Source organism: Paramisgurnus dabryanus, chromosome 11, assembly GCF_030506205.2.
Source record: "Paramisgurnus dabryanus chromosome 11, PD_genome_1.1, whole genome shotgun sequence".
NCBI classification, from domain to species: Eukaryota; Metazoa; Chordata; class Actinopteri; order Cypriniformes; family Cobitidae; genus Paramisgurnus; species Paramisgurnus dabryanus.
This window is the reverse complement of record NC_133347.1, coordinates 16,920,000-16,933,985: the sequence shown is the minus strand read 5'-3', so window position 1 is coordinate 16,933,985 and position 13,986 is coordinate 16,920,000.

The following is a 13,986-nucleotide window of genomic DNA, read 5'->3' as shown; positions in this document are numbered from 1 at the left end:
CGGTGTTTAGTGTGACCTCCATTGGCACTAAACACATCTTGAGCGTTTTTAAACAGAATGACATAAAAAGACTTTAAAAATAGAAATTAGGATTTAATTTTATTTAGGTTTAAGAGATCTCGCAGTTTCCTACTATTGTTCAAGTGGAAGGGGAGTTTACCCTAAAAACTTGACACATCAGTTTACATCATTATACAGTTTTTAATACTATATACACATGTCCTGTATTTTCTGGATGTATTTTATTAAAGAGACTGAGAAACAATGATATATGATCACTATAACATTGCAAAAACATCAAATCTAATTCTGGCATGGTGGGCTAAGACTTTTGCACAGTATTGTGTATTTATATATATAAATAAATAAAAATACTTTTAAATATACTGTATGTATAAATCTGCAGCAATATACAGTATAAATAAACTATCGTTTAAATTAATATTTTGCTGACTTGTGGACATATGTAGCTTTTTCATTTAATATTATTTCAGTGGCCAAAATCACTGAAATTATCAACAAGTGAAATGTTACAGGTTGTGTATGACCCCCCCACCACCCATCAAACAAACAAAGACAAAAATCCCAATCTTTCATTTGAGCATCTGGTCAGTGCCCCAGGACAGGCAGTTCCCTATACCCCACCCCCAGTGCCTGCGGGCCAGATCAGATCTGCCTGCTGCGTGCTATGAAAGGCTTTGGATTTCATCCAGTGATTATTGTTTGGGGGGATTTATTCTGTATCTTCATCTATCTCATTCTCAGATAAAGCTACTTTTTCTTCTTCTCTGTTTCTCTCTCACTCTCTCTCTCTCTCTCCCTCTTTCTCCTCCATCATTCTGTCTGGAATGTTTCCTGTTTCTCCGGTCCCTGGTGTCTGATTCTCTTTACCTTCAATGTGGTTTCATTTATCCAGTATGTTCTTCTTGCACTGCTCACAGGAGAAACACAAAACCCACGTTGGGAGATGCTGTACTCCTCTTTCCTTCCTTTCATTATCCCTCTTCTCATCATCCTTCTCTCTCTCCCCTGCAGTCTCTCATTGTTTTGTGATTTTGTAAGTCATAGTACACCATCCCTTCCTTTAATGTTTCTCAGTAATAAACCGAGATTGGATTTTGGAGCTTTTTGGAGGGTTGTAGAAGAATTGTTTCTGCTCATGTTGTAGGCTGTGTTTTCCCCTGGAGCTCTGGAGAGACTGTCTGAAAGCATCTTTACAGTGTGTTCTGAAACCTTTTGTCCTCTTTTATCCTGCAATGCTTTATAAAGATGCTGGTCTGAGAAAAACTTAAGTTGTTTATGCTGATTATACTTCTACAACAAAATATGTTGTAACCTTTAAGTCTTTTTCATCTTGTAATTGAAAATAAAAGTTAAATATATATTTTAAGGGCCAACATTAAGGCATTGCATTACAAGATTTATGTTGTATTAAGCAATGACATATTGAAAAAGTGGCAAATTGTTAGATGACAGATATTGTATTTGTGTATCTTTCACCTTTAGGCTCAAAAGGTCAATACTGATGAAGCAATGACACTTGTAGAAGCCTCTGATCACATCCCTCTCTGTTCTTGTCTTAGCCGTTAGATAGCCGAGCACTGGGCCTCAGGGGCTGAGGGATATAAATCCAGACAGTGAACACTGTGGACACATTTGATATATCCTTCAATATATCCCTAGATTTGTCTCTAACCTCATAGTTTCAGGTGTGTGTATAGTGCAAGACTCAGTAAGAGAGAGAGAGACTGTAAGAAAATAACAGAAAGAAAGAGTCGCTCACTCTCTCTCAAACAGGCTCCAGAGATGCCATTTTGGGCCAGATGACAAATGGCTCCTGTCTGCATTGCTGAGGGAGAGAAGCATGCTGGGAGATTGCTCATTTCCACATAATTACCCTCTTTCTCTCTCTCTCTTGAGATTCAAGATTCTTCCACTTCTTTTTCTTTGTTTTTGCTCTATTGTCTGTCAGTACTAACACAGTTCAGAGAGTTGATCTTTATTAACTTATGCTGTGTCTAGTCAACAGAAGTACAAAATATTGATTTTCGATGTTGTCCAAAGTTTCTCAGACAGTCTCAAATCCAATAGCTCTCATCTTAACTTTTCTTTTTAATTGTGTTTCTGTTCACCATATTTTTCTTGTTTCTGGATAGACCTACATAAATCGTACATATTGGTACCAAATGTTTTTAACTAGGACCTTTGTAAAGGGTACAGCCCTGACAGCATTACACTCTCAGAAATAAAAGAACAGATGTTGTCACTTGGGCGATACCTTTTAAACAGGTCCTAAAAAGTAGTGATGGGGAAATGAAGCATCGAATCAAGCACAGATACTTCCCTTGCTGTTTCGAACCATGATTCGATGCCTCAACGTGGGTGTCGAAAACAGCGCCATCTTTTGGTTAATAAAACATATAGCAGTCGCTTCTGGAAGAAGATCCGTTAGTGAAGCAACAAGCTGATGAAATTCAGATTAATATTAATATTATGTGTACAAATAAAGCTTAGACAACATGTGTGTGAATGGTCAATATAATACATTTATTTACTCATTCAAGTGTGCCAAATATTTCAGAATTAATTAATAAGAGTTAACATTTATACGATTCAATACTGCACTGTAAAAAAATTCCGTAGAAATTACAATGTTATTGCAGCTGGGTTGCCGGTAATTTACCGTAGATTTACATTTATGTTATTTACTGGCAAGAGCTTGTTCAAAGTTAAATAAATTTTAAATATTAACAAGTCTTTATCTTTACAGAATAAAACTATACAATAACAGACTCATGCAAAGCATTCTGGGAACCAGAAATCATCATCAACCTTTTTCTGTTTTTTGCTTCAGATTTTGTTTCCCAGAATGTTTGGCTTGATGCTTTTTTTTTGTTTTACTCTGTAAAGACAAAGACTTGTAAATGTTTAATGTTCATTTAACTTTGAACAAACTCTTGCCAGTAAATAACATAAATGTAAATCTACGGTAAATTACCGGCAACCCAGCTGCAATTTCTACGGATTTTTTTTACAGTGTGTATTTTATTGAATAATGTTCACACGCACAAGTATATGTACATACAATACTATCTATTCAGTATTATGTGCGACTAAAATGTGAATAATGCAAATAACTGCTAAAAAACCTCTGGGGTTCGAACGTTCTGACACGCAAAACGAAGCGCGCACATGACTGAGCAGAAAGTGAAGCTTCGTTTGTCAGTGGTCACGTGATTTCTACGTTTACAACACAAGCTTCGAATCGATGCTTCATCTGGCACGCCCACTTTTGCTCGACACAAGCTCCGAAGCTTCGCTTCAAATGTAACATCACTACTAAAAAGTACCATTTGGTGCAGATACAGAATGTACCTTTGAGGAACCAACACTTTAAAAATGGCTGGATTATTTTTTACCCATAATGGGTAAATAATGGACTGAACACACCACTGGGTTAAAATTGACCCATTGCTGGGTTGTTTTAACCCAGCTGCTGGGTTATTATACCCCATGATTGCATAACAACCACACAACATTGGGTCATTTTTAACCCAGCATGGGGTCAATTGTAACCCAGCATGTGTTCTGTCAAATATTTACCCATTATGGGTCCAACATAACCCAGCCATATGTACTAAGGTGCCAAATGTGTACCTGAAAAGGTACCACCCCAGTGACAACTTGTGTACCTGTATGTACCTTTTTTCTGAGAGTGTTTTATTTTATAGTAAATTATAGTTTTGTAACAATCTAAAAAATGCTTGATTGTTTTAACCCAAGACTATCCATAGCCTTTGCATAGAATGGCATGCACCTTGCCAAATTTTTAACGTGTCATTTCTACGCGGACTGCAATCGCTGTGATTGGTCCACTTGAACCCCTCCCGTCATGTAAAAAAACTGTTTCATATGTATTTTTCCATAGACTGTGAAAAAAATGGACGTAGTGTCCGTGACGTCACCCATTGGTTGGTGAAGATCGTTTTTGAAGCTTAATTAGGCCTTGCCTGCCGTCGCCATCTTGGCCGCGCGTCACCGCGAATCACTCACGCAAAGCCGAAAATGGGTAAAGAGGCGGGACATGGGTGAAGCTGAGGTGGCTGAAACCACGCCCGCCTAGCTCGATTCCAGTGACAGCAGTGGCTGTTCAACCATCACTCAAGTGGCCACGCCCTTAATTATGCAGAAGTTTAAGGCTTAATATAATTTAAATGGATGAGTTACAAAAAAATTCACCCCCTCACAGTTGTCATGAAGGATACCAGCGGTCTGCATGTGTGTTTGCACATCGACATGGACGACAATGCAAAAGTATAAATGCTGGAAAACGACGCAGTAGGACTGGATAGATTTTGGGATATAAATAAACGGATGGGTTGTAACAGACCAAACGCTGGGTTGTTTCAAAACATAGGGTAAATGAATTATGTTTTGGTGAAATTGTTTGAAAAGTTTTATGTAAGTTTATCCAAACATAATTTCATGTATTCACAATATTTCCATGTTTAAAATTAACAAACATAGGAAAGGGCCGAGATAAAACTTGATTTCCAAAGAAACTCCTTTATTAGGTAAAATAATTGTCCCTGGGTGTCAGTGCCCTTTTAAAAAGTAGCCTACACCTTTGTACCTGAAGATTTCATATTAGTACTTTTGATTTACATATTGGTACCCAATGTTTCTGGTACATATTAGGATCTTTGTAAAGTGCCAGCTTTTTTGAACCATTTATTGTATAGCTCAACTGGTGTTAATAATCTTTGGAGATGCATAAATTACATAAACTACAGGGTTGTGATATTATCCCAGGTAACACACATTACATAACTACACGTGTACTTAAACATGTACAGCTTGAATGCACTGTAAGTGGCTTTAGATAAAAGCATCTGCCAGATGCATAAATGTAAATGTATCACTTAAACTGAGAATGGGGTAAAAATTAACTCTGGCACATTTGTTTTTGTAATGAGACCTGTCAGCCACTAGCAGAAATTGTATAATCACACAAAAACCAAAATTAGACTGAATCGGCTCTTGTCTCTGTTTAGTCTGAGATGTTGAATAATAGTATACATAATTGATGGCGTTCGTTTCGTCTCTTCAAAACGTCTTCAGAGAATGAAGGGCCCTTCAGCGATGCCTGCACTCAGCCAAATTACACTTAAGTACCTGCTCAATATTTTAACAGGACTCTGGAGTCTGGTGGGTGGGGGGAGTTAAATGATGGGGTAGGGGATGCAGGTGCCTTTATATATGACAGAAGGACCGGGCAGAAGCTCTTGATAACACTGCTAATGGGCCTCTTAGTTAAATACAACCTATTCAAATCCTGAATCCTGAATAGCTCGTTTTCACAGCACTTTTACACTTCCTACACGCTAGACAATCCATTTCATCACGCGTCCTGCTTTCATAGCTGTACAGTTACACAATATTTAATTTTAGTATTACTCCTCATGTCAACTTTGTCAGCTCACAAATTTTATGACTTCATTCATGTAACTTGCTAACAATCAGAAGCACTTAAGTAAGTGGCTGCATTGGAATGACAATGTAAAGTGTGTTGTCAGCCTGCAAAGAGAGCATCCATCCATGATTACAGACCTGTACGCTGCCATCTAAATGACTTTCCCCACTCCAGAAGTCCCTGAGGGTGAGGAAGGTTATTTCACAGGATGTGATTTTTCGATTTGTAACATATGATCAATGATCCATACATAAGAGTCATGCAGTCAAATAGTCATGACAATGCATATCTGCTCCTAAAATTTAGATTTAAATTAGGTACTGCTACTGGCCATATGATCATACAGTGTCCCCCAAAAAGTATTCAGAGCTTTCTGGACAATTCAGTACACCTAAAAATGTTTGCATTTCATAAAATACCCAAAGGTTATCTGCAAACAATGAAGCTAAAGTTTGTCACATAAATATTGTCTTAAAAACTTTCACTTTGATACCTGTTTTCAAAAATTTGTATTTTCATGCCCCTAGAATGCTGTTGTTGTGTAAATGAACAGCAAAAACGCATAAAATGTATCCTTAAACCAGTTTAACCTGTTCTCTTTAAGTTCACACAGGTGCCCTAGTACGGAGCCCCTAAGGGGACATGGAGCAAAAATTAAATAAAGTTTAGTTTAATGTGCTCACGTGAAACTTTCATGTGCTCACGTGAAACTTTCATGTGCTCACGTGAAACTTTCATGTGCAGATTTTTTTTTAAAGTTTAGTTTCGCGTGCTCGCGTAAAACTATTGCGTGCTCGCGTGAAACTTTCGCTTTCATGTGCGCGCGCGATAATTTCTTAAAAAATTCTGCACATGAAAGTTTCACGTGAGCACATAATAGTTTCACGTGAGCACATGAAAGTTTCACGTGAGCACATGAAACTAAACTATAGATTTTTTTACTCCAATGTCACCTTAGGGGCTCGGTACTCTTGTAAGTAATGTACGGTAAAAAAAAAAAATTGGTAACAATGAAACTAAATTAAATAGTAGTGCCAGAATCTTCAACGGGATACAAAATACACTGCAAAAACAATGAAATTCAGTCAAATCCAGTGTTGAGGAAAGTTACTTTTAAAAGTAATCCATTACAATATTAAGTTACTCCCCAAAAAAGTAACTAATTGCGTTACTTAGTTACTTCTCATGGAAAGTAGTACTTACGTTACTTTTGCGTTACTTTTGCATCACTTTTTCTTATTTGGCTGAGGCTTGATCTCTTTCAGGCCTTGCAGGTGTTTTTTATGATTTAGAAGTTCTGCATTTAGAAATTGCACATTTTCATCGCAAAAATGTCAAGCTCTGACCTGCCAACTCCGTTTCTCAAACTGTTCCCGCTCAGGCTTTTGTGTGACTACGTTCAGTTTAATTATTAATATTTATATATATTTTTTTATCAAATTAATTCAACTTAAAAGTAACTCGCATTACTTTAAAAAAAAGTAATGCGTTACTTTACTTGTTAGTTCAGAAAAGTAATATTATTACTTAATGCACGTTACTTGTAATACGTTACCCCCAACACACAGCAAACATGGGACAACGGTATGTTTTAATTTCTGTATTGAGCTTCAACAAGGATAACAAACATAAAGATCAGAGTGGAGACCCTGTGGGCTGTTTCTGATCCTCACGGTTTTGTTCTGGTGTTGATTTGCAGCTTGTCAATGCACAAATTGACTTCAATCTTCTTGATTTTATTGAAGACTGACCCACTGAACCCAGAGATCTATACACCTGCTACCCCAAACACACACATGCACGCGCACACACATACAAGGCTAAATAGAGATTGGCAGAGGGACAGAGAAGGTGAAAGATGGTGTAAGAGAGCAAACCCGAGTTGTGCTCTTATCTAGTAAATCGGTTTGAACTGAAGCATCTTGCAGACTGTGTATGATGAGTGTGTGTTGTGTTTGAGTGAGTGATGCGTGAGTGTGTGTGTGATGGGGGTAGGGTGGAAATGGGATGGGGTGGAGGGGTGCTCTTTGTTCCCAAATCCATCTGCTGAAACATAACAAAGGGTAGTAAGAGAGGAGAGAGAGGGAGAGGGGGTGCTGAGAAATACTGCACAGATTGCCTGATGTTGATCGCTTGATGTGTTTGTATGTGGGTGTGCTGGTGTGTGGCTGAAACAATTTAATCTAGTGGTAAAGTGTTGTGGTGTGTTTTACCGTTGTTAAACACATTTCACTACAGGGCAAAGGTTGGTTTTTTCGATATGTGGGTGCAGGTAAGGAGGCTTGGATGAGGGGCAAGTTTAGAAAATTGGAAACTCGCTATCAAATAGCTGCAGAAAAAAATCGATGGAAAACATCCTGAAGGATTTATTAATGTGTTAAGATGAAGATATACTGTAGCGAAATTATATAAATAATAACATTTTATACTCCAAAAGCCTCCAAAGATAGTTGTTTAGTATGCTATCCATATCCCCCAATGCATATATATGATTTTTTAATAATACATCATGTTAAACAACATTTTGATCTTCGGCATTAGAAGCAGATCACTCTAATTTAGCTTTAGGGACACATAAATGCGCAGCAGGCATTTTATATTGCTTTTGAAGGACAAATGCTGTTGCTGAAGCTCTGTGTTTTTCAGTGCACCAAATGGTAACACGTTAGCTGTGTGCAGATTTTATGAATGTCATTAATGGGTTGTAACAGGTGCTCTTTATGCTTGCAGATGCAGAGGTGCGTGTTCAGCAGAATCATGAGAGACACATACCCAACACTGACATGTGTGACTGCAGATCTCTTATGAACCTGATTATGACCCTGGAAACATCACTGATTTGGCCATCTATGGGATTAATTACTGCACCACCCGGGAGGCACATTAGTCTGCCGTATTAGTCATATCGCCATGATCCATGTGCATTCACTAACATTGGAAATACAACATCATTTCATTTTTTATCAAGCTTTTATTTAAATTTGTCTTGAAAATTATTTAAAAGCTTTTTTAAAGTATTTAAAAGTACTGCATTATTCAATCATGTCAAAACCTCTCTCTTTTTATTATTGCATCTCTTTCTTTATGTGTCTGATGCAACATTAAGGTCAGGCCTTGATGTTTCATTATTCGTGATTTCTTTGTATGAGGGCAAGGCCTTAGGCACTCACAGTATATTGCTGCAAACATGTGTGAATGGTTGACCATATGCTTTAAGAACAGGGCCATGGCCTAATTTTAAAATAAATTGTCCTGTCTAAACAACACCAAACACACACTTGCATGTGTGCATTAATATACAGTATTGTGCAAAAGATTTCAGCCACCACCAGCTTTGTTGTTTTAATGACTATCCTTATTTATTTTTATCCTTATATTACTTTTTTAACATTAAAACTAGAAGTATTATATGTACACAAAATGTATAAAGACATAATTATTTGAATAAATAATGTGACCCCCTTTAGCACTAAGCTCAGCTTGAACTCTTATAAGAAAACTGTCATTACATTATAATAAGAAATAAGAGTTTTATTATATTTAGGTTAAAGTGAGCTGGCATGTTCCTGTTATTTATCAAGTGTAAGGGAAGGTCACATTAAATACTTCACATTTACCCTATATTTTTATTCTAATTTTATTTTAATACTGCATACAAATGTACTGTGTTTTCTGGTTTTATTCTCATAAAAGAGACCTACAACTTTTGTGTAGCTACAAAATTTTGAGTTAATTCAATATTAGTTTACACAAAAATTTTTACACATTTTTTTGTTAACTAATATTTTTAAGTTGAATTAACTCAATATTTCAAGGCAACCAGGTAACTTACCTTTTTTTAAAAATTAACAAATTGTTTTTACAGTGTGGTAGCCTGGTGGCCTAAAGGCCGTTTCACACAGTACGCTGCAAAATAGGATACATGCGGAAAGCAGCAAAATGGTGGGGGTTATAGAGGTAAAAAGGAGTTGGTCCACACGCCTTGCTCATGCACCCAAAATCCTGTCCCTAATGGCAGGGCCTTTGAAGATACACACATTAACACTAAATGCTGCATAAACCGCTTCTGATACAAGAGAAAAGCTGAAGCCGCGCGGCGATTTTGCCGCTTGCCGCGTACCATGTGAAACGGCCTTTAGACCTTTGAACAGTACTGTACACCATCAGTGGCGGCCATTGACTTTTTTCGAGGATGCTCGATGTGAAGTTCGTCACAACATGTATGTAGCCCATCATGTGTGTGGTTCCTTTTTTCAAAATATGTGTTCTGCGCATCAAGAGATCCTATGTGCATCACATTTGCCAGATACTCGTATAATCTCATGGGTAATCAGAGTGTTAAGGGAGTGTCTTGCGTGTATTTTGTGAACGTGAGCGTCTCTTTTATCATAAACGGTTTTGACGTGTGGGCAGCAGGCACTTATTTTGACAAAACACTTGATGCACATGGTCACACATATTTTGAAAACACAAGCAAGACACATGACACTCCAAACACATATTTTGAATTTCGGATGAACACTTACAAGCTGCCACTGTACACCATACACAATTTATTTGGGAATGGAGGGTGTTTTGTTGAATGTTTCACATGAAAAAAAATCTAAATTCTTATCGACACATATTCTGTAAGATAATTCATTTGATCTACTAGTGCATTCCACTAGACATTATTAAAGTATTAGACAGATCACTCACACACACTCAGTCCAGTTGGTATTTTATGCCACTCAGTTGTCCTCCTTATCCACTTAAGGTCACTTTGTTTCTTTTTAAAGACTAAAAATGGAAATTTAGCTTTATAAATATGCATGACCATGATTGCCTCCCAGCACTCAGAGAAAAATATTTAGCATCTATGTTTATTCAAAGGTTCATTTTTAAGTTGAATTCTCTTTTGAAGATACTTTTCTCCTCAGAAATATCAGATGTTTTGGCACAGGGTGACCTTCCGGAATAAGACAGCTTTCAAAACTTAACTGTTTGTGTTGCACAACACCTTTGGACTTGTGCAACATGTGAATTGTTCAGCCAGCACAGCATAAAAACATGTCGAGTTTAAACTCACTGAAAGACTCGCAGAATAAAATCCTGTGGGGGAGTCTGACATGCTCAACCTGTAACTTCAGGTGAGGTGTTATGGTGTTATGGTGTTATAACATGAGAAATGCAAGTGAGGTTGAATAAACATCAGTATAACAATGATAGAGAGAGAGAGAGAGAGAGAGAGAGAGAGAGAGAGAACCATTGGCCTGAATGTAAAATTCATTGTATATTGTCTGTCCTATATTTTTTCTTCCTTTTTTGTGTTTCTTCACTGACCTTACAATATAGAAACCATTGGAGAATTAAAAGAAAGTCAGGTACTCTAATATAAGAAGAAAAATGAAAGGGTTGTTTGTGTGGAGGGGTTGCATTCCAATATTTTCCCCCTCAAGTATTTAATAATAATTCATGCTTATGCTTGAAGCTGAAGTGTGCAGTGTTTCTTTTAAAGTTTGATTCTAAACACAGTGGATCTGTAACTTTGTCAAAATTTTGCTCTTTTTGGTTGAAAAACCCAACCAGTCCTATTTTATCCACCCCCTAGCAACCCTGGCTCAACCAGTAGCTGACCAGTTGGAGACATTTAGACATTTTTTGTAAACTATACAACTTTTTTCAAATATTTGTTGGTGTTAGTGCAAGAACATAAATACAGTCTAATCATTTTTTTACATAAATTAATGTCATTCCATATCAGGGGTCACGGCAACTTGATTTCATGCAAAATGCCTTGTGCCATGACAGTGCAAGTTTAGAAAGGATAGGCGAGAGATGTGCACATTACAAAACTCAATGACAGCAGAAATGACTCTGGAAAGGTAAGAATCTCTCTGAAGGTTACCATGGTGATGAGCTCATAGTGTTCATGTGGCTCGGGTCCAAATGGACACTCTCTCCATTCATTATATAAAAACACTGTCCTTTCCAGACATGAGTAAAAATCATAAATCAGCTGGACGAGATAGACATAGCAAAAAAAATTCTGGGAGTTAGGTGTGGGGTTACATTTATATAATGGAAGGAAATAGAATATGCAGTTTGTACATATAAAAGTATATCATTTAAGTCCCCATAAAGTGGACACCTGCACTCTCAAGAAAAATGAAAAACGTTGTCACTAGGATGGTAAAAAGGTCCTAAAATGTACCATTTTGGTACAGATATACCTTTGAGGAAACAGTATGTACTTTTAAGGTGCCAATATGCATATTTTAAGTACAAAAGTGTACTTTTTGAAAAGGTACTACCCCAGAGACAACTTTTGCATCTTTGTGTACATTTTTTTTTGTGTGTGTTTGTGTATGTGTGTTGACCGGTTCATGATCTTCATAATATTAAATGCTGGTTCGCTTTTTGGTTTGCATCTGAGCTTTTAGATGTGCTACACACACGCATACATGGTTTACACCCACTGGCCAGTTAGGTGGGCAAAACGCATCAAAACAACCCGGAGCGAAAATGTTTTGCACAGTGAAAAAATTGAATAATACAGAACAGAAGTTTCAATATTAGCCATCTGTTGTGGAGAAATGTGTTATGTTACCTCTAGAATGTCCTTATAACACATTCGCATAAGAGGCGATTGCTGAATATAGCTGTGTGGGACTATCAGAGTGACTTACGTTCTGTTGCATTATCGTGCCAGGCTCATACTAATACAGTTAATGCGCTATTCTCCAGATGTGCCTACCGTCAAGGTCATCTGAAGGCTCTAACGCAACACTCATTAGCATTCAGGCAGACTGGAGGGAAATTTCTTAGATTTCATCCTCTTTAGAGATCCGCAAGGTGGGAAAAGCTGCTGTTGGGAAATGTAACATAAACTAATCTCAAAAAGGTCTGCCAACAGTTTGCTATTACATTAAGGGGTTTTAAAGGTAAAATTCACCCAAATATGATATTCCCCCCAGCCTTATGTCATCCCAGATGTGTATGATTCCCCTTTTTTAGCTGAACATATGTTGACCCCAATATAAGAAGATAACATGATGGTATTTTAATTTAACACTATTCAAAAGAATTTTCATATTTGGGTGAACGATTGCATTAACATCAGACAGATTGTCAGTCTATCTTTATCTCCTTATCAGTTGTCACATGTGTGTCTCCAATGCCATGTGTGCTATGAACCCACATTTCAGCCCCAGAAGGCCTTTTGTATAAGAGAGTTGTATATATCATTAAACAATGATACGCTGAAGATTTACTGACCATAGAAATGTACAGACCACAAATTCTTTCCACCATAAGTGAGCAATAATGAACTCAATACAACAGACTAACAGGCTCATACTTCCTCACTGTGTTTCACATCCTAAAAGGTCCCCATATGTCTCAACACACACCGTCAGCAAATAAAGCATCCCGGGGGAGTTAGATGACCCTCGCCGGACCTCTCTGCTACAATAAAGCCAAAAAAACCTTTACATCTGCCTGACAGTGTGAATGACACAGAGAGGAGTTTATTAAAACATCATTAATGAAACCGTTACCGTAACGCTTAAACAGCTGAATGCAGAGAAGCAGCTGATTGAACTTAAGAGGAACAGCCAGACACCGTCTACAGTTTGTAGTGTTTTATAATGATACAAATTGTAACATAGCACGTCAAAACAACGATTGTTTATAAGTTGCAGGCTGTTGATATCAAATTCACAAGATTTACACTAGCACACTTGACAGAAATGTTAACAATGATCTTAAAAATTGTTTAATCTAAAGGTGTATGGTTAAATCCCTCAACTTAGCAGATTATTTGCTATTTTAAAACTTTTTTTTAATAGATGACTTAGACTGATTATTAAAGAAAAAACAGCCAATAAGAGCACATATTAAATGTAAACTTCTCAATATTCTAATAAGGTGAAATCTCAAGAAGCGTCTTGATAAAATGACATGAATACGGTTTTGCAATTCCTAGGCAAAGGGTGACAGCACTTCAGATGATAAATATTATAGTTAAAGTCTGTATGAGTTTATTATTATCCTGTAATGTGGAAAAAAATATGAATAAAGGGTGTTTCAGTCAAAACTTTTGACCGGTGGTGTACAGTATATGCTTACTACATTAATATTGGCCAGTGTTACTTTGATATGCATTAAATGCACACATTAATGTGCATGTTTTGCACATCCAAAAAGGTCAGTTTTCATATTAAGTCTATGTAATCGTAAAATATTGCAATGCATATGCATTTCATAGTATACTTTTAAAAATAAAGTTGCTTAAAAAGTCTAGTAAAAAAAAGTACATATGGGAGAGCTGGCTTTAGCTTCATCATTTAAAAAATATTTAGGTTCAATTAATAATTTTTTTACACAATCAACACACAACACAATGCTACAACTGAACACTTAAAGTTTGTTTGTGGGACCTACCGTTATCGTACAATTATACAGACAATCTGACAGTGCAAACGTTACAACTTACATATTTGGGGTTAATTATAACAAACAGAGGGTTTGTT